This window comes from Lissotriton vulgaris, chromosome 1_1, assembly GCF_964263255.1.
Source record: "Lissotriton vulgaris chromosome 1_1, aLisVul1.2, whole genome shotgun sequence".
NCBI classification, from domain to species: Eukaryota; Metazoa; Chordata; class Amphibia; order Caudata; family Salamandridae; genus Lissotriton; species Lissotriton vulgaris.
Window position 1 is genome coordinate 228,793,660 of NC_141685.1, and position 21,710 is coordinate 228,815,369.

The following is a 21,710-nucleotide window of genomic DNA, read 5'->3' on the forward strand; positions in this document are numbered from 1 at the left end:
GCACACAAAACTATTGGAACAGAGGGCAGAAGTGCACAAAAAACGAGGGGAAAATGAAGTGGAACAGAGGGCAGAAAGGCACAAAAAACCAGTGGAACAGAGGGCAGAAAGGCACAAAAAACGAGGGAAAACGAGTGGAACAGAGGGCAGAAAGGCACAAAAAATGAGGGAAAAACAAGTGGAACAGAAGGCAAAAGGGGCATAAAAACGGGGGAAAAACGAGTGGCATAGAGGACAGACGGGCACAAAAAACAAATGGCACAGAGGCAAAATACAGAATACAGAAATATAGGGGCAGCTTAGAACAGAATGGAGCAGAGCTCTCCTGAGAAGGGATGCCACCCCCTAAGACTAGAGCAGAGCTCTGCTGAGAAGGGATGCCAACCCCTGAGATTAGAGCAGAGCTCTGCTGAGAAGGGATGCCACCCCCTGAGACTAGAGCAGAGCTCTGCTGAGAAGAGATGTCATCCCCTGAGATTAGAGCAGAGCTCTGCTGAGAAGGGATGCCACCCCCTGAGACTAGAGCAGAGCTCTGCTGAGAAGGGATGTCATCCCCTGAGATTAGAGCAGAGCTCTCCTGAGAAGGGATGCCACCCCCTGAGACTAGAGCAGAGCTCTGCTGAGAAGGGATGCCAACCCTGAGACTAGAGCAGAGCTCTGCTGAGAAGGGAAGCCAGCCCCTGAGACTAGAGCAGAGCCCCTGAGAAGGGATGTCAGCCCCTGAGACGAGAGCAGAGCCCCTGAGAAGGGATGTCAGCCCCTGAGACGAGAGCAGAGCCCCTGAGAAGGGATGTCAGCCCCTGAGACGAGAGCAGAGCCCCTGAGAAGGGATGCCACCCCCTGAGACTAGAGCAGAGCTCAGCTGAGAAGGGATGTCATCCCCTGAGATTAGAGCAGAGCTCTCCTGAGAAGGGATGCCACCCCCTGAGACTAGAGCAGAGCTCTGCTGAGAAGGGATGTCAACCCTGAGACTAGTCAAATCAGGAATTGAAAATTATTCAAGAAATAGCAACTTCGGTTAGTCTGCTATATGTGAAAGACTGAATCTTTAAGACAAAACTTTACACCACGGTACTTTAGAAAAAATATATATTCTTATTTAATTTTTATATATTCAGATTTTTACACAATTTTGTCAATATTGTCAATAAAAACGAATGTCTACGTTTCGACTCGACTTTTTCCCGAACGGTAATTTAGACCTGGGGATTGCGAGTCTTAATCAGGACAGAGAGCAAACAACGAGGCAACCAGGGAGTATTCAATAACCCTAAAAACAAAAAGGCGAAAATTCGGAATTATTATTATTATCCGTGGTGTAAAGGTGCAGCCTATCCCCACCGGGAAATGGCAGATCCTCTTACCCTTTGTGGTAGAGAAGGTGTTTGGTTAGGTGATCCGAATTCACCAACGTCTCAAACAGGAATCCTGTAGAGACAAAATTGGAATAGGGTCTAGAATGTATCCCAATCCCTAGGTAGTTAAATCCACCTATAATAATATAACAGGGGCATCTCTTTACCTTGTAATTATATTTAGTCCATATACAAGGAGACGTTGTTTCTTACGTGGACACGATGGGTGATACCTGGAATTAATTTAGACATCATCAGTATACCCTGTATTCGCTATTTGAAGGTAATTGGTGTATTACTATTTGAACAGTGTCAATTACCTTGACTGTGTATGAGCCCAGCCTCCACGAAGGGAAAAATTCCAAGATGTCACTCCTGCGATGCACACTGCAAAAATGACAATAGTTCCTAGTTGGTTTTGTCATAATGTGACTTGTTTGGAGAAGGTTGTACTACCTAGGGATTGGGATACATTCTAGACCCTATTCCAATTTTGTCTCTACAGGATTCCTGTTTGAGACGTTGGTGAATTCGGATCACCTAACCAAACACCTTCTCTACCACAAAGGGTAAGAGGATCTGCCATTTCCCGGTGGGGATAGGCTGCACCTTTACACCACGGATAATAATTCCGAATGTTCGCCTTTTTGTTTTTAGGGTTATTGAATACTCCCTGGTTGCCTCGTTGTTTGCTCTCTGTCCTGATGAAGACTCGCAATCCCCAGGTCTAAATTACCGTTCGGGAAAAAGTCGAGTCGAAACGTCGACATTCTCTACATACACACCTTAGACCAGTATCTTCCCAACTTTGTAGGCAGTGCAAGACTGTGGATATTGTTATGAGAACCCTACAATGTTGTCGTCCGTAACTCAAATGAACTGATGTTTGCTGGCTATGTGTCCAATACTGTTATTTCGTGAATTTTCGTATTCAGTATTGATTGTTTAAATTATAAACTTGTCTCTTATTTACCACTGTGCCATTTCCTTTCACTTCACTTGTTCACCCCTTTGAAACCACATTTTCTGTTTGCACTCTCCTATCTTGGGGCAACCTGTATGTTTTTATTGAAAATATTGACAAAATTGCGTAAAAATCTGAATATATAAAAATTAAATAAGAATATATATTTTTTCTAAAGTACCGTGGTGTAAAGTTTTGTCTTAAAGATTCAGTCTTTCACATATAGCAGACTAACCGAAGTTGCTATTTCTTGAATAATTTTCAATTCCTGATTTGACCAGTGTACCAAAAATCTATAGGTCTAGGACCATTGTTTGTTTATATTACTTGATACCCAGGTCCATACCTTTAGGGTCCCCCCATTCTTGTAATGGTTAACCCTGAGACTAGAGCAGAGCTCTGCTGAGAAGGGAAGCCAGCCCCTGAGACTAGAGCAGAGCCCCTGGGAAGGGATGCCACCCCCTGAGACGAGAGCAGAGCCCCTGAGAAGGGATGTCAGCCCCTGAGACGAGAGCAGAGCCCCTGAGAAGGGATGTCAGCCCCTGAGACTAGAGCAGAGCTCTGCTGTACACATTCTAGTCTCAGCCATGTTCAAACATGGAGCAGGTTCACTCGATCAGTGATCCAGAGATGTCTCATTGACTGACAGACGATGCTCCTGCGCTGTGGTTAGAGATGCCAGGGTGCCAGGGCTATACCTAGCAGCCGGCTTTATTGTCTGGCTTGGAACAGACCCACAGACCCTCAACGACCCTGCCAGATGTGCCCCCCAGGGCTGGATACGGAGACCCTCTTCCAGGGCTGATGTTCCCTCCAGGTCCACCAGTTTGGGGCACACAGGATGGTGGTTGTAGATGTGGGTGGTGGGTGTGCTTTTCAATGAGGTAGCTTGGTGAAAGCCCCCAGCCTCACCGCTCCCCGCCATAATCAAGCTTTGTGGATCAGGTGTGATGGGGCATTAAGGGGGGCTGCTGTATCCTCTGGAGGATGTTGTAGCTCCCAGAGACACAGATCATGTGGACTAGCGCCGCGCGGTGCTGGTGTAGCCACAACTGAGGCACAAACAGGAATATTTGTTAAAACCATCCTGCACTCTCTGTCCATCTCAAGAATAGTGACCAAATCCAGAACCTGTCTGGACCCCACTCTACCACCCCTGACCCGGTCCAGGACTCCCCCACAGATAACCTATCGCGGTCTCTGGTGAAATCGCCCTGGTGTAAAAAGACCACAGACCCTGTGAGCACAAAGCGCAAAGACTCCCTCACACCTGTACAGCAATGAGTGGATGACGCCCCTCCCTGCCCCGTGCACTCTACGCACCCAAGGGGGTAAGTGTCCTGCATGTGAGAAGGAGTCTCTGCTCACACGTTTTGGCCCATGTGTGATGCTAACAGGCAGAGTACAGGAGGTCTTCATCAGGGCTCCCAGGAGCAGGGGCTGTACAGAGCCCCAGGGCCGGGCTGGGGAACCAAAAGCAGCTCTGGAAAAACATGTGCAAACTAATTCTGCTCCTTGTGCTCTTTGTGAACAATTATGAATGAACATTTCTGTCATAATTCGGGGCACTGTGTCTCAAAACGACTCTGGTGGGACTCGAACCCACAACCTTTGAATGCCTTCACAGCCTGCCTAGAAGTCCAACGCGCTATCCATTGCGCCACAGAGCCACCTGTGGAAGCGCGCGCCTCAGAGCGCACTCCTGATGGTGTACAGAAAAAATGATGCTCGAGTCTTTCTTTGCAGAAACAAAAGTGAAACGTTCGTGCACGTGTATTTCTAGAGAGGAGACGGACGAGGAATGCGTTAGCTCCACTCACAGGGTCTCAGGGGCGTGTGAGATATTTTGGTCCGGGTTATTTTTTACCTCCCGCTGGGCTGGAAGCTTTTCACCGCTGAGCGATAATGATGTTTGTTTCTTCTAACAGGATTTGTATATCGGATTTCTTCAGTGCATTGAGAATTGGTTTTTTTTAAGTGATATTTATCTAACGTGAATTTAGGAAACATTCATGCTTCCCTTCCACCCACACTAACAATAGTAAACTAAGAGGCAGCAAGTCATTTGTTATAAGCGCTCTTTGGGGGGGGCCCATGTGGCTATTAGGCATGGACAACATTATAGTTTATAAAATCATACACTGGAGCTGGTTTCCTCCAGCGCACATCTGGAACTCATGTATGTCATGGTAATTTTATATGTGATCATGAAGAAAAAAGAGGGAAAGTGAAATAAATAATTGCTGAGAATCACACAATTTGGTCAAGAGGGAAGCCGGGATTGATCATGCATCTTCTGGTATAATATTGTGCAATTGGACCCCTAGATGTACGTTTGACTTCCCCTACACCCACATTACAATCCTAATGTTGAGAGTGAAGATACAGACAAAACAGGATAAAATGCAAAAACTGATCGGTACCCACCCCAGATGGGACTGGAACCCACAATCCCTGGCTTAGGAGGCCAGTGCCTTATCCATTAGGCCACTGGGGCTGCTTGACACAGATGACACAATTGAGCATTATTTTCACCTTCTGCACGCACGGCATGCTCTACTCAGTCAGCGTTCCTACTAAGGTATAAAACAAGTAAATATTTACAATCTTTGAAAACACCCACGCTGTGGTGAACACAGTTTGAAATGGCGGCGTTTCCGTGAACCGGTGAATCCATCACATTTCAGCCACGAGGACCCCAGCAAAAACGGCAAAGCATCTTTCTTTCACCCCCAGCTAAGCGTCTAACTTTCGATCCATGTTTAGGCGAAAGAGACTCTCTTCTGCATCGGCCACTGTTGCTATAAAGAAACTGAGCTGCGTGGAGTCAGGATTTCTGCCTGGACTATTAACTAAATTATATATAAACTTACATCAATATTTTCAGGGTCAGGTGCAAAACAATTAAAGCCAAGCCTCAAAAACCCGACTGCTTTGATGATTAAAGTTTGAGTCAGTAGAGCTTACTTGATTCGGTTAATTAATCCATTTCGCTGCAGTGCACGAGACTGAAAAATGAAACAATAAACAGACGAAACATTTGCCTGAGTCTGAGCTATTGCATTGCAAATGTTATATTTTTGTAAAGCGCCTCATTTTTTCGCCATTAAAGTGAAAGCCCTGTATGTGACGCTTAAAAAAATAAAAACAAAGCATTTGTTCGTGAAGACAAACGTACTGATTATTTTTAAGACTGAAGTCAGGTAAAATGCAACTAATTGCTGAACAAATAGAAAAGGTTCAGGTCCCACCGAGATTTGAACTCGGATCGCTGGATTCAGAGTCCAGAGTGCTAACCATTACACCATGGAACCGCCTGGAAGCTCCGCCCCCACTCGCAGATTTTACTACTGGGCTGGGGAGGGGGTTGGCTGTAGTTTCTAGTTCTGATTTTAGTCACTTGAAATCCGCTCCCTTGTGCTCTCGAGGCTAGGGTGACCAACTGGCATAGGTGCAAATTCAGGTCAGTGAGTGTAAAAATTCAGGACAAAGGGTCAAAGTTCAGGACACAAATTCAGGACAAAGGGTCAAAATTCAGGATACAAATTTGGGACGAAAGGTACGTTTCCAGACACATCAGAGGAGGTCGTACAATTCTGTATAAGTAAGTAAATAGACAACCAACATAAGTACACGTCAAAATAAGTGTATATTAAGTTAAGACAATCGTGCAAATCGCCGTTTTGGTATGTGCACAGTTTTGAGCAAGAAAAGGGATTTTTTGCAGCATAATGGTGCAAACTTTGTCATAGTGTTACCATATTATTTTCTCATTTTTGCACATTTTAACACTTTGCCAAAAGGAGGAGGGTCTAACCTCTGTGACTTATGCAAAGGTGGGGTGCAAGATCTGGAACATGTTCTCTTTGCCTTTCCAAATCTGTTTATTGCAGCTGCCAGGAACAGATACATAACACCCAGGGTTGGATTGGGATTAAAAATCGGCCCGGGCACGATAGAAAAAAGTGGCCCACATTTGCATATTGCCTTTGCAAAACACTGCTTCTGCAAAGTTTTATAAAAAAAAGGGGGGGGGGTAAAAAAAATGCACGCATTAGCTTGCACTGGTAAAACACATGAATACAAGTGATGCCACTTTTGCCTCCGCTCATGTAAATAGGCCGGCCCCAGCGAGAGAAAGGGAGTGACACCTCTGACCTTTGATAAAAGGGAGGTAATGGACGTCCATCTACATCCCGAAAGGCCACTCAGGCACCCGATGGGCCGCTGGCAGCATCAGAACAATGGAGAAACCGCCAAATCGCCCCCCAGACTGCCTAAAAAAAGCAGCCCACAGCTGGGATTGGGCACCGGCCTGTAGCAGGGTTTCCGTTCTCTCACAGAACTTTGCATAGAGATCTAGAACCTCAGTGAGTTAGGATGATCCAAAACTCATCTCAGTGTCAGAAATCCCCTTACCTAGCTAGCTACAGTGTCTCATGGCTCATTATGGAATGATCCATGTCTTAGACAAACCAGAACATGAACTTTAGAATACCTCAGGAATCGTGGAACACATGAACACTCTTTCGTTATATAATCATTTCAAACCAAAACTGAGAGTCAAAGAACACAAGTGCAAGTTTGAAATATTTATTATTCAATGCAAAGTTCTCAAACGCAGTATCTTGTATAATACCAAAATGCAGATTATAAAAATCAGAGTCAGCAGCATAGTCACTAATCCATAGTAAGCAAATGGTGATAGCATGTTATAATGCAAAATCTATAGAAATCTATATCACCTATATTTCGCGCACCCTATTTAGTATATTATTTTATATATATAAGAAGGTCTCATTCGGGCTTTAGCAGGGCGGCCCCATACCTCTAAATGTCAGTAGGAGTAGATCACATCAACAGCTACCAGCTCTCTTCATGCGCAGCACCAAGTGTCTACGTTCATTCCGTGTAACTCTATCTTAAACCCGCGTAGAGCCCAAAATGTTGGCATCAACATTATTTGTGTTATGTCTAATGTGGTGCGAGGATCAGGCCTCCCAGTAACCTTGTGTTAGGTTAATTTTAGAGTGTGCAGCTCTCAGTGTGCAGACAGTTGTACCAAGTGTACCAGGCAAAGCTGATAGCATAGAAATAACATATTATTCTCAAATAAACCACCTCACCGCTTCTAGGGTGAAAGCGACAACAACAAGTATGTGTCGTGTGCAAAACTGAAGCCGAAGGAAAAAAGGCTGTTTAAACATGTAATGCACTCATGCTAACTTAACGCAATATATGTAACGAAGTATCCATATGACACCCCCCCATTGGTCCGAGCACCGTCAAACATAAGGGAAAAGGCAATACTAAATCAGATACAAAAATTGAAAGCAAAGTTCAATAATCTTGAGCTAAAATAAGCTAAAAATATGTATGAATGAATATGTATGAATTCCTACAGTGGCCTCAAGTCTAAAAATAAAAACAAAACTTTCGAACCAAAAGTTATCCGCCAGGTCTCAAAAATATGAAATGTAGGACCAGGCCGCAGCAATTCAAATGTCTGTAAGAGAAAAAACAAGGCACTTATCCGATATCCAAAGTCATGTGCCACATTGACGTTATCCTCAGCGACATCACATGATTGAACTCTCCATCAGCTGAACACAGTCCATCCCTCCAATTCAGCGAGGGGAAAGTCATATTTCACAACAAAGCATTCCTCCCAGGCATGTCATGATTGGAAAGTATATGCAAAGAAAGCTGCAACAGCCTCCAGCATGAAATCACTGCCATCATCCGAAAATAGTTCAGCAATCCAATTCAGCAATGGGAAAGAACATACGTGCTCCTCCAGCATCGGATCCTCCTGTAACGTCAGAGGACAACTCGGTGGGTTCACCAGATCGCTGTGTGTCAGAAAGGCATCCGCCGCTGCAGAGATCTCCCATTGGCCCAGAACTCCATTTATCGCTGCCAAGGCCATAACTCTTTCGCCAGAACAGATCAGCTCGTGAGCCACCACGGGACGCATTAGCTGATCAAAATCGACGTCAGGAGCAGTCCTCAAGCATAGGCACAAATCAATGGCCCAATCGAACTCGCAGCTCAGGCAGTGAAACACAGGTTGGACACACGTGAAGTCGGTGAACCGAAATGACAATCTATAGGCCGTGCTTAATGCTGCAAGCGGCAAAGTTCCATAGTAATTGAGCATCCGATTACGGCACAGTGTCAGGAGGCGTTGAACGGCTTCTTGCGCAGGATGGGCATCCATGTTTTATGAAGAAAAACACCAACAAAATGCCAGCGGCTACAGCCAGCAACACAGGTAGTCCGCCAAACAAACTCGAAAAAATAGAGTGGAAAAACGTGGGAATGATACCAAAAACTTTTTCAAACGTAGTCACGAGGCCACTGCTTACCAATTTAAAAAAATGTGCGAGCCCAGTCGTGGAAGAAGCATTAAAAATCTGGTGCACTAGCTCACAGAAATGAAACGGCAAATCAGTATTTAAAAGCGCCTGCACCTCTGTGCAGGTGTTAGCTATGTGAAGGACATAAGTTTCCCGGGCCGAACTCAGGGTCACTTGTTTTTGAGACAAAAGGGCCCTTATTCTGCTTAAACCATTGAACTTCGCTTCCAAGGTTGGAATCCGTGGCCAGATGGAGACATCTGAAGACCCATGCGTGGGTGGGTATAGAACATTCTTGCAACACACCACACGCTCTGATACAGTTACCACATAAGCCACACCAATTAATAACCCACAACATAACTCGTTGTTTAAAAGCAAATAACTACCATTAGCCAATAATGTAAATGTGGGAACCACTGCTGGAACTGGCGTGCCTTTTAAAACACATGCTAAATTTGGGCGGTCCTGATTACAAGAACCGTGTAACTGAATGTGTCTGCATATTAATGAATGGTCAGGTGACTGTGTGCATTCCTCACAATTAAGATTCACTTCTTTTCCATCCTTCAGACATCTGTATGTGTATGGTAAGGACCATGCCTCATGTAGGAATGCATTGCCTAGTGGTTCATACCGTCCTATAGCAATATACCGCATACAGTTAGTAAATTTATATAAGGGAAATGGTAATGTAATCAATCCATGAATAAGCCACGTGGCAGTAGTGGTTTCAGCAACAGAGAAAGGTAAGGATTCTAGCTTCTCAATATGTAACATAGAAAATGAAGCATCACGCATTGAAAGCATGCGCTGTTTTTCAGTCAGATTAAAAGGGGCGAAAAGGGATGAAACGTTCAATGAGGTCCAGGGAACTCGACCAGCCCTAAGTGTCTGTAGGGTCCAGGCAAACTGCATTACAGAACGCAATTGATTCTGACCATGGTATAACGTGGACACTTCATCATGTACAATATCAACAACAGAAGAAACAATATTATCCAATGTGTAAATTCTGGAAGAAAGCATGTTAATACTGTTATCGACCACTGCAAGCACTTTTTCCAAATTTGCTTGATCAATAGCCCTCAGGCGTTTAGCTGCCTCAACTTGTGAAAATTTCCAAATTTCATTGTAAACAGCATAAATAAAGCGTTTAGATCTACCCCTAGCCGGGCCTTTTATAAAATCATTCAGGTCTATATTCTCATTCAAACGTGACAGATGCAGTTTTACTGCAGCCAAAGTGGAATGTTGCAACCAGGTCTGACACAATTTGCCTACTGAATAAGTAGTAACTGTGTGATCTGTTTCAAAACGGGGATCCGGCCTGATGTGTTTAAAACCTTCAGACAAACCCAAAAAACGACGTTGGCAAGAATCAGAGCTTCTTTGCCACAAAAGCCACCCCTCTGGATCAAAACTGGAAATATTAAAGGAGGAATTGTGCAATAGGTCTCGCATCTCACTTATGGACAATGTAGTGAAATTATTCCAACCTGAATATTCTTCCAAATCAGGGATGGTTGGTGCATTTAATTTTTTAGAAGTAGCCAATCCAAAACATGTTGTCTGGGAAATAGTAGAATTTAAAAACAACATGTGATTCGGGATGAGACATGCACGATGCAAAGCCTCAGTGCCTTGTACCTGCCAATCTTTGGTACCCCAAACCGATTTAAGGTCAATAGCTTCCTTCCATAACTCATAGCCCTCTACAGCTAACCTGTCAAGAAAGGACTTTGAATACAGCAATTTTGTATCGGTAAGTCTGACCTTGGACATGAATTTCTGTTTCACTTTAAAATAAAACGACTCAGGATTTGATTGATTAAAATCTGTAAAATATAAGTATTTTCCTAGAAATGTACTCGAGCTCCCTTGCAAAGGCGCAGGACAATGTTCCCACTGTGTGTAGTTTACCGGAACCCTCACGGAACTCGTTTTGTGTAAGAAATGATTCCCATAATGTTGATAGCAAAACAAATCACCATAATTAACAGAATCCAAGTACAAATCCTCAGCATCAAAGGCCGCATAATATTTCAAATCAGAGAACAATGCTTCTACGGCCTGAAGATCCCAATCATCAGAACGAATATTTTGCTTAATCACATCTCCCATGTTTACTCTAAGCACATTAGGAACATTAATAACTTCTGTGGGGCCATGTATCTGAAACCTAACCGCATCCCACACAATCCCATCAAGGACAGGCCAAGCAGTAATCTCTACTGAATGTAAGTCTCTCTTTAGTCTGTGTGCTGAATGTGAGGAGGAAAGAGGGGCCAATGTTCCATTAAGGTACCGAATTCCTGATCTTTCTTTCACATAATGGCCATCGATCAGGCGGAAAAAATAAAACACAAAACCAATTGACATAAAAAGATAAAACGAAAATAGTATCAGCCAAATGTATGTCCAAGGTGGAATTAGAAAATGTTTTTTAAACAACGTGGCATATTTTGCAATAGTCGATGGTTTCTTTGAAAGTTCCGAATGAGAGTCAAAAGAGAATCTGGACTGGTTAGCCAAACGAGCTTGTAAATCGGACATAGATAAATCTGCAGGATCTGCATAGGTCACCTCATCAATGTTAGTAACAGGAATAGTATTTAATAAAGGACTGGATATAGCAGGCATCTCGAGCGACACCTCCTGATCTGCACCAGATGTAATAGCCAGCACAGAGTGCCTCACCATGGAAGGACAGGATACAGCCGGTGTCATGCTATGAAGAATCGGCCACCCTGTGTGTCTTGACATTGTCAATAGAAATAAATCTGTTTTCTTTACGACCTGGAAGTGGTGGTAAAATGACTGTTCTTGTGCCCTTCACTCCAAGGACTCGAACCGGCGCTCGATATGAGGGACCAAACTCTTTCTTGTTATCGATCTTCTCTCGAACCAGTTCTCCAACTTGGGGTAGCCAGCCAACTACCGGGATCTGCAACGCATCATCCGACGTGGAGGGCAAGTGTTCCTTTGCAAGACTGTCTCTGGTCTTTTGTAGATCCTGTAAAACATTGCAATGTTCATCTACGTCAAAGGCCGCGGCCTGGGCCTGGCAGTCTGCACCATCGAGGTCAGGGACGTACATCTTGATACCAAAGAGCATTTCGTATGGGGTCCGCCCACCCAGAGACCTTCTAGGGAGATTATTAAGCGCACGCTGCACGCCATAGAGGTGGGTCAGCCAGTTTCTACCAGTGCCTATAACACGGGCTGTCAAAGATTGCTTTAAGTCGCGGTTCATTCTTTCTACTACAGAATTGCCCTCAGGCCTGTAGGGACTTGAAAACTTCACCTGTACTCCCAACGAAACCATAGCATCCTTATACGCCTTAGAGGCGAAAGCCGGACCCTGGTCCGAATGGAAAGCACCACAAGCAAAGATTCCCACAAAGACACGCAAATCCTTAATGACAGTTCGCGAATCAGCGCTTCGATGCGGCCATACCCATACAAAGCGTGTGCATGAGTCAACTGCTACTAAGATGTATTTATACGCAGTATCAGAAGAAAAAGGACCGCAGTGATCCAAATAAACACAACCAAGTGGTTTATTAGAGATGTACAACTGTGTCTGAGGCGGACGCGCAGCAGTAGAAGGCTTGATCTGCTGACAAATGTCACACATAAGGACATAATCGCGCGTCTGTTTGTACAGTCCCCGCCACCAGAACCTCTGTTGTAGCTGAGATACAGTGGCTGAGACGCTCGCATGCGCAGACGCCACACCTTCATGAGCCGCTGTAATCAGAGAAGCTCTGCGATCCGAGTTGGGAACTAGACGCTCTCCAACTTCAGGAATTTTCACATAAGGAACCTTATCGGGACTTAAGTGGTATGTGTACTTCGAAGGGAACCCCGCAGGATATTTACCTCCCTTCTCCGTGGCAGCAACAGCCGCCAAGATGTCATCATCTATTTTGCTTTTGGACCTCGTGACTGCTGCAACTAAGTATTTTGATACCGCTGACTTCGCTGCTTCATCAGCAAGCGAGTTGCCAACAGCGTGGACCCCCACGCGCTGGTGGCCAAGAGTATGAATCACAAACACGAGCGGCAGTTTCTCTTTAAGTTCCGCCACTCGGACCCAGATCATTTTATGTTTTATTGTGCTACCCTTGGAATCACGAAAATCATTCTGAATCCAAAAGAACAAGTTCTCATTGTAAGACTGGACACAGTAGTAAGAATCACTTACGATTAAAGTCGTCACACAAGGATCAGCGTACTCCAATGCGAGCATAAGAGCACGAAGCTCAGCTAATTGTGCGGTGCAGTCCCCTAGTGTTTGCGTGTGCACAACACTGGACTTGAACTCATCGTTCACCATGGCACCGACTACAATGGCGCAAGCGGAAACGTAGGCATGTTTAGAGCCATGCGCAACCTGCGCCGAACCATCCGTGTAAATGATACAATGGAAATCCTCCAACGGCCGCATTGCTAAAGGAGCAGGATGAACAAATTCATACTGTAAATACTCCTGCGACCGTAAAGCGGCGTCAAAAATAAACGTGACATCCTGAGATGTCAAGGATGTAGCCCACTGAATCCACCGAGGGTGCAAAGCTTTAGAATTCGGTACACTGGCTTTCGTGACCGCCTCCAAGGCAGGACACGGGGTAACCACCAACATGCACTTTCCCTGCGACAGGGCACGTTCCTTAAGAATTGCCATCTGCACAGCCGTTAAAACTTTCTCCACAGTGGAAAAACGCAGTTCAGCCGAAGTGTACAAGTGTGACTTGTAAGCAATAGGTACAGTATCCCCTTCATTAAAAGTCAGGTACGTGAAACCCACCGTCCCAGGGATAATTCTTATCACCAGGTTGGTCTGGTTATCACGAGTCTGTAAGTAGTCAGAAGCGAGCATATCAGCCTGCAAGGACTGCAGAATGGCTGAATGCTCAGGCAGCCAGCATGATTTGGAAAAAGATGGTTGTACCAAGGCATATAAAGGCTTGATACGCTGGGCATATTCCGGAATGTATGTCCTCCCGAAATTTAAAAAACCCAGTAAAGACTGTAATTTTTTCAGCGTTGTCGGAGAGCGCAACTGCGCGCATTTCTCCAGGAATTGAGGAGCCAACCCCTTTCCTTCGTGGTTAAGTTCATAACCCAGAAACAACACTGTGTACTCCGCAATGTGTGATTTTGCAAAGTTAAACTTGTAACCCATGTCTGCAAAGTTACAAATTATGCTGTTCACTCGACACAGATGCACCCAAAGTTCGTCGTCTGTGAGATAAATGTCATCCACATACGAACAAGCAACTGGATCGAAGCTCTCCAAAAGAGAGACTATGCGGGCGGAAAACACTCCAGGACTATTTTTATATCCCATTGGGAGTCGTTTAAACATTTTTTGTACGCCGCCGCATGTAAAACTGGTCCATTGGGAACTTAGACCATCTAATCTATGTGCATAAAAACCATTGGAAATGTCAAGCGTGGTTTTGAACCGTTTACGCTCAAGACTATTTACTAGGGCAGAGCCGTGAGTATTCTGTACTGCACAGTTACGGCAATGCGAGTTCAAATGCCGGTAATCCAAAACCAGACGATATGAGCTGTCCAGCTTGTTAACAGTAAAAAGGGGATTATTCATTGGTGACACACACGTTTCAATAACACCTTGATATTCTAATTGTTCAAGGATAGCCGCGACCGAAGCTTTAGCTTCACGCCGTATGGGATATTGGGGTTGTGGCTGCGGCTGTGACCGTAAAGGAATCTCATGGCTAGGGGACAATTTATCCCAGCCACACTGATTTCGGTACACAGCCGGCGCAAGCGCCAGAGCCCACTCTTCTGCAAAATGCAGCGCTTCCACTCTCGATACAGTGTGCGCGAAACTGGGGAGGATCACCTCCTCCCCTCGCGGAGCTGCGAGAACAAAAGGTGGGGGCCAGTCAGCCTCCGAAAGCAAAATGTCATACGTATCCGAAAGATTTTCCCAAAACACCCCTTTTACAGTTCGCTGCATGTCACCTTCAATTAACAGGACAATTTCAAAAAGTCTTTCAGGGGGAGCAACATGTGTATCAGCCGTTTCAATCACAATAAAAGTTTCAGTCGCTGTCACCTTCAACAGTGGACGGAGGGCCTCTCTCACTATGGTAATCTCCGCCGCGCTGTCCAGCAAGGTCAGAGCCCACGTCAGATTCCGAAGCCGCGTTCTCACTATCTGGGGCATATCGATGCGCCGTTAAGGCTGCGACTTTCTTCTTGGCAAACTGCGGTCTCTTTGGCGTAGAGTCGTCCCGCTGATCCCCTTCACTTCGCGTGCGGGGCTGGCCACGTCCTTGCTGGCCACCCCTGCCCCTGCCGCCCCCTCCACCACCGGTTGACAGAGCCGATGAGTCCTGAAAGGAACGAGGAGAGCGTTGGTCAGAAGCCTGAAATCTCTCAGGCGATTTAATCGTCGCGCGATCGCGCAAATCATAAACTCGATCTGACTGCGCAGGCTGCGAAGGCGTAGGACTAGAAACCTGTGTCTGCTGTTGTTGTTGCTTACCCTGATTCTGCTTTTTAGGCCAATTTTGTTTTTTGGACTTGGGTTGTCCACCCGTTTCCGAAGACTGTCCCTGGGGCTGCTTCTTCTCTTTTTCAGAAAAAGCCTTTAAACCCTTAGAAGTGCGGCCAACCATTTTATAAGCCGCCACAATAATTCTTGCCAGCTGACGGGGTTTCTCGGCATCGGGAATTAACGCCAGAGCATTGGCCACCTGAAAGTTCACTGCATCCCCCTTGACATTTGCAAGGATAAGACCGCAAACCGTCTCAAACGAGCCGCTCAGGCGCATACCCAATTCAACCGCCGACTCTGGTCCGTGATCATCCTGAACACGTTTAAGGACCGCAGAAAGGTTTGACACAGACGGGGTGCCATAGCACCTCGAGTAAACCGCTGCAAAAGTCTTACCCCATGTTTCACAGTCAGCAAGTTCAGGGGCTAAATCTTTCGGCAAACTAAGCGTAAGAATCCGGTGTTTTTCACCCGGAGTCGTATTAGGAAACACAGCCTCCAGCTGGTCGAATTTCTCGGCAAGCCAGTAAGGAAAATCATCCTTATTCTCTGGCTTTCTGCCCATAACGGAATTCACCAAGACAGGACTGATTTTCAAACCAGCCTGTTCTGCCCGAAGCTGCGCACCTGCGGGGGCTGCGCCATGAATATTACGACCAATGTAATGAACAAGCGCTCTAATCACTCCAACCGCGACATCATGAAGACGCCGCAGGTCACCCACATTACAAGTGGCGCGATTAGGATGAGGAGTAAATCCACCCAAAGCGGGCCAATTTGTGCCCGGAATGGACAAAGGACCTAACCTCGGAGCCGTTAAAGAATGGGGTAGGGCGCCACCAAACCAAACTCCGTGCTGCCAAGCGTCGATAGGTACTTCCAGTGCCCTGTACGGAGCATAAGCCGCCGGTACAGCCGAGGCAGTGTATGAATGGAAGACACCCGAATTAGCGTCCACTGCCGGAAATGTCACCCAGGAATAAAACAATTCGTACGGGTACGCATGTTCCGCACTCACCACTAGAGCCACAGCCAAGCCTTCCGCCGGGACATTATATGCCCGCAAGTGGTCGCGAACCGCGACGCGGCTATGCTGCGCTATGTCCACGGCCATGTTAGCACAGGAAGTGAAAATAGACAAAGAGCAGTTTGTAGCACAACTGGGTAGTAATTCAAAGAAACCGTTTTTAGAAGAATTCAAGCTTGAAAAGACCTATTTAAAAAATAGGTAGGTTTTTCCGACACCACCGTTTACCGGAAACGGGAATGAAGGTGTCAAGGTTCGAATGATATACTACTCGAGTGTCATTATTAAGGCCAACAACGTACGGGCGCCATGTAGCAGGGTTTCCGTTCTCTCACAGAACTGTGCATAGAGATCTAGAACCTCAGTGAGTTAGGATGATCCAAAACTCATCTCAGTGTCAGAAATCCCCTTACCTAGCTAGCTACAGTGTCTCATGGCTCATTATGGAATGATCCATGTCTTAGACAAACCAGAACATGAACTTTAGAATACCTCAGGAATCGTGGAACACATGAACACTCTTTCGTTATATCATCATTTCAAACCAAAACTGAGAGTCAAAGAACACAAGTGCAAGTTTGAAATATTTATTATTCAATGCAAAGTTCTCAAACGCAGTATCTTGTATAATACCAAAATGCAGATTATAAAAATCAGAGTCAGCAGCATAGTCACTAATCCATAGTAAGCAAATGGTGATAGCATGTTATAATGCAAAATCTATAGAAATCTATATCACCTATATTTCGCGCACCCTATTTAGTATATTATTTTATATATATAAGAAGGTCTCATTCGGGCTTTAGCAGGGCGGTCCCATACCTCTAAATGTCAGTAGGAGTAGATCACATCAACAGCTACCAGCTCTCTTCATGCGCAGCACCAAGTGTCTACGTTCATTCCGTGTAACTCTATCTTAAACCCGCTTAGAGCCCAAAATGTTGGCATCAACATTATTTGTGTTATGTCTAATGTGGTGCGAGGATCAGGCCTCCCAGTAACCTTGTGTTAGGTTAATTTTAGAGTGTGCAGCTCTCAGTGTGCAGACAGTTGTACCAAGTGTACCAGGCAAAGCTGATAGCATAGAAATAACATATTATTCTCAAATAAACCACCTCACCGCTTCTAGGGTGAAAGCGACAACAACAAGTATGTGTCGTGTGCAAAACTGAAGCCGAAGGAAAAAAGGCTGTTTAAACATGTAATGCACTCATGCTAACTTAACGCGATATATGTAACGAAGTATCCATATGACAGGCCCCTCGGGCATTGCCCGAGTGCCCTCGTTACCGATCCGACGCTGATAACACCGATCAAAATCAAATGTAATATAAATTCTGTCCAGAATTTGATTACCCTTTGCAATGCTCCACCCAATGAATTTGTGTGTATCAAAGTGTATAACTTTTTAAAATCATTTTTAAAATTATATTAGATAGATAATTTTAAAACCAAAATTGTAATTTTATTGCTAAAAGTTTTTTGTTTTCGCAAGAGAACTGAATCAAATAAACTAAAACTAACACTTTCTGGTCATAGGTTACACCTCATTAGTACCTGTATAACACCCAAATATAGTAATATGCAAAGGAAGGTGACCAGTCAACCTTTATAAAGATCCTTTGCAATACATCACTGCCTTTTAAATTATTGTTTAACCATTTGAGGTAGCAACTGTTTTTAAATTAGAATCTTCAGCTATATTCAGCTAATGATGGATTATGTGGCACATGCGACAAATCCATAACCATGCGAAAACTGTTGAACCCACACAATTGCATAATTCCAGTGACCCCAAAATACAAACTGGGGATATACACAACATAGTGGTGGGGGTTGTCTTTACAATTATAATACAAATAATTACTTTACTCTGCATGTTACACTTTGTGCTTTACAAGATGCGCATTATGCCTCTATGCTTCTTCATGATGAGTCAAAACTGGGATCAGTGAAACCTCAGATCTCTCTAAGAGACACATTAATCACCGGAGTTAAATAGACATTTTTGTTATGGCCTGAAAATTGCAGTATCGCAAAGCACTCGGAAGTCTTTGCCTTTCATCCTGTCGGATATTTCAAAATGTAGCTCCTCCACAAAAGCAGCATGCAGTGCCCTAGGCCTATGCAGAGGATGGCACGCCACACGATGCAACTACACAAGGGCCCATTGCAAGGTAGTAGCCAGAAAATAAAATACCCACTCTTTATATGACACTAAATAAAAGAGCAAAGTGAGCTATTCTGGTCATTCTTTTTGAAATTCTGTGAAAATGGTTCCCCTGATAAAAGTTTGCAAAAATAATGCAAAACTATGCTTTCTACAGCAGGAAAGATACTTAGTCAAAAACGGCATTTACCTATATTGACCGTCGTCTTTTATTCTTTCCGTCTTTTCATTTTCTTTCATTCCTTATGTCCTTCTTTATATCACCTTTGTTCTCTACTGTCTTCTTTACATCCTCCATTTATATTATTTCAATCTTTCTGTTTGTGCATCCTTTCATTTGGTCTATCGCTATTCGTTAAATTCATATTTAATTTTCTTTTCATATTTCCATATTCCACTTTAACATTCATTTGTGTTCCTTTTTTTCCATTTGATTATCTTTTTGTCCTTCCTTCCATTGTTAAATGCAAATCTTTCTCTTTCTGTCCAGCTTTCTTTCATTATGTGCATTCTATTCTTCCTTCGCTTTCTCCCTCTATTTGCCTTGTGCTTTTTTTGATTTACCATTATCATAATTTCTCTTTCTTTCGCCGCTTTTGTTACTTTGGCACCCTCCGCAGCTCTGCACCCCCCACCCCCCCTCCCCCCCACCCCCACACACACACTCTCAAGCTGCATCACAGTGATTATTCTTGCTTTTAATGTACTTGTTTGGTATTCTGTCCTGTGCTGATCTGTGAGTCACAGATCAAAGGAAGGGCCAATAAACACTTATGACACCCCCCATGCCCCTCCCACCCCTTGCTTCCCTACACCTTTGGCCCATTGTCATTCTTTAGGTGATAATCAGCCACATCAGAATGACAATGGGCCCGTACAAGGACTGAGCGCGGTCGGGGAGGGGCTGCTGCAGCCTCAGAGAAGTGTGAGCTGGGACAGCTTGCTGCCATCCCCAAAATTACGGACAAAAGGCGTCCGTCAAAGAAGTGCTCACGGACAACGGACAAGAGGCCCAAATAACGGGCAGTCCGTGAAATTTACGGATGGTTGGTCACCCTACTCGAGGCTGCCACTGACTACCCGCATCAAGAAGCATTGAAAATGCAATAGGTCTCGCCTTTGATTAAGTTAAAGCCATTTGCTTTGCTAATGGTATTGTATAGCAAAGCAAATGGCTTTAACTTAACACTTGGCGAGACCTATTGCATTTTTAATGATTGTTAGAACTGCCGGAGCTGAGCACTGGCAGGACGCATCTCACTTGAAGCCCTGTACAGAGATTTGAGCTGCTTTTTGCACGTGTTTCTATGAGGGAGACATGTATTGAGTTTGGCATGCTTACATCACTGCAGCGCAAGCCATAGACTGCATTGGGGATAACGAGAGCAGACTGAGCCATGGTAAACCCCTCACGCACCTTCGTGCCCTGTGGAATATTATGGATGCTTACAAGATACTATGAGGGGTGGCTAGGGTAATTCTCAGGTGGTTTCCGTCCTCGGCACAGCACTTAATTGCCAACACGGACACTTATGACAGTCTGCCACATGGTTGCCATGTTATTTGTACTAAGAGAGGAGCACATAGCAGGTATTTATTAATTCAACATGCATTAAAAATGGCTTATAGCTGGCACCCAAACCATTATTATAGCTTTGCAGGAGTTGAACAGCCTCAATTATCACACATGTAGGAGTGTGATTGTTGGTGGTTGTGTTGGTGCTGTCATTGGCACCACCCTGCAGGGGCAATGGGTGGTGCACGCTGGAGAGGCCTCCTGAGGAGGATCTTAGCATTTATGGGTTTTTTAAACAAATTATGCACTGGTGCTAGTACTAGGGGTTAAAATCGCCGAGCTTTTGCACACACAGACCGTGATTGGTGCTTCTTAAAACCATTCTGAAGTCTGCAGCTCTCGTAAATCGTGCAAAGGCTGCCCTCTCGGGGTCGCTGATAGTTATGCTTTGCAGACATGTATCCCAACACTAAGGGGCTGATTCTGATGCGGGTTGGAAATGCTTCCCGAATGAATCAGGTTGGAAATGGTTTCCAACCCACTCGGATCGGGTCAGTCCGACCGACGGAGTACAATGCATAGAGATGCTTCACGATACGATTTGGTTGGACTCCCTGTCGTAATTTGACGATGGCCGGATTAGCGCTTAGCTTTGCTACACGTTGTTCCCCTTAAATTGGCCATATTAGCAAACGCCATTTTGTATGTTACGGCGGCCATTTTAGGGAATGAGCGGCCTCGTGGTCAGCATGCCCTTTAGTCCTTTGTCCGTACCACTGACCACTTGACTTTGCCCAGCAACAGGCTATTTTTAGTAACGGTCAAACTCGTACATGCGTAGTCCCGACTGACCAGTCATCCCTCAGGAATGTTTCCGCCAAACTGACCAGTGGAGTTGTAACCCCTCCCATGAGTTGGCTGTGCTCCAAAAATGACCATGTATGTACATAAAGCTTTGTGACCATGTACCGCCTATTTTTTATTACCTGTTTAATGTATAAAAGGAGGACTCACACCAATGTTCGGTGTGATACTTCTTGCATTGCCGAAGGGTGCTGTAGGAATGTACCACCACCCCATGGGGTCTTAATAAACTTGTCCTTTGTACTTTACAGTTTCCGTGCCAACAGTTCTTTTGGTGTACGTGGGTTATCTACGGAGCATGTAGGCCTTGGGAACCCAATACCACAAATTGGCGACCACGAAGGGACTCATCGGCGACTCGGATGCCCGAAGGAGAGGTCGTGACGAAGGTTCGGAAACTCGCCATGGACGCGTACGCTGCCACCGAGTGACCCGAGTCTTGGCACCCACGGTGTTTCCTTCCTTTCCTTCTGATCTGACCTTCCAGGTGGCGCCGGTCTCCGACTGAGTTCTTGATCGTCTGCGTTGCTGGATAGTGCCGTTTGGCTGATTCGATTAAAGACCTTGGCAGTTGGAACCTGACTATTTGAAATTGGGTAAGATTTGTGGTCAGTAAGGTAGTCTACGGGCGCTTACTGAAGTTCTATGATTTGTGTTCGGTAAGGTAGTTTTCGGACGCTTACTGAAGTTCTATGATTGTGTCTATGATTTGAGTTAGCTAACATTTTGACTTTGTGAACTTTGAATCTATATGTGTAGTGCACTTCACATAGGCAGGCATGTAGAGATGTTTCTCTAATTTGTTTCGTATTCTGAGCGGCACATTTGTGTGAAGTACTGTAAGTGCCATTTATATGGTATCACGCTTTCGTGGTACTTTTTGAACATGCCTGTTTTAAGCACACTCCGAGGGA

At 44.9% G+C, this 21,710-nt stretch overlaps 3 non-coding genes across 3 annotated transcripts; all 3 read right to left on the reverse strand.

The window, feature by feature from the left end:
* Positions 1 to 3,900: 3,900 nt before the first annotated feature.
* TRNAR-UCU (transfer RNA arginine (anticodon UCU)) lies at positions 3,901 to 3,989 on the reverse strand. The gene is given in 2 exon segments: positions 3,901 to 3,936; positions 3,953 to 3,989. It is a non-coding gene; the product is annotated as a tRNA-Arg (tRNA).
* Positions 3,990 to 4,743: 754 nt separating this feature from the next.
* Positions 4,744 to 4,816, reverse strand: TRNAR-CCU (transfer RNA arginine (anticodon CCU)). The gene has a single exon. It is a non-coding gene; the product is annotated as a tRNA-Arg (tRNA).
* Positions 4,817 to 5,561: 745 nt separating this feature from the next.
* Positions 5,562 to 5,633, reverse strand: TRNAQ-CUG (transfer RNA glutamine (anticodon CUG)). The gene has a single exon. It is a non-coding gene; the product is annotated as a tRNA-Gln (tRNA).
* Positions 5,634 to 21,710: the final 16,077 nt, after the last annotated feature.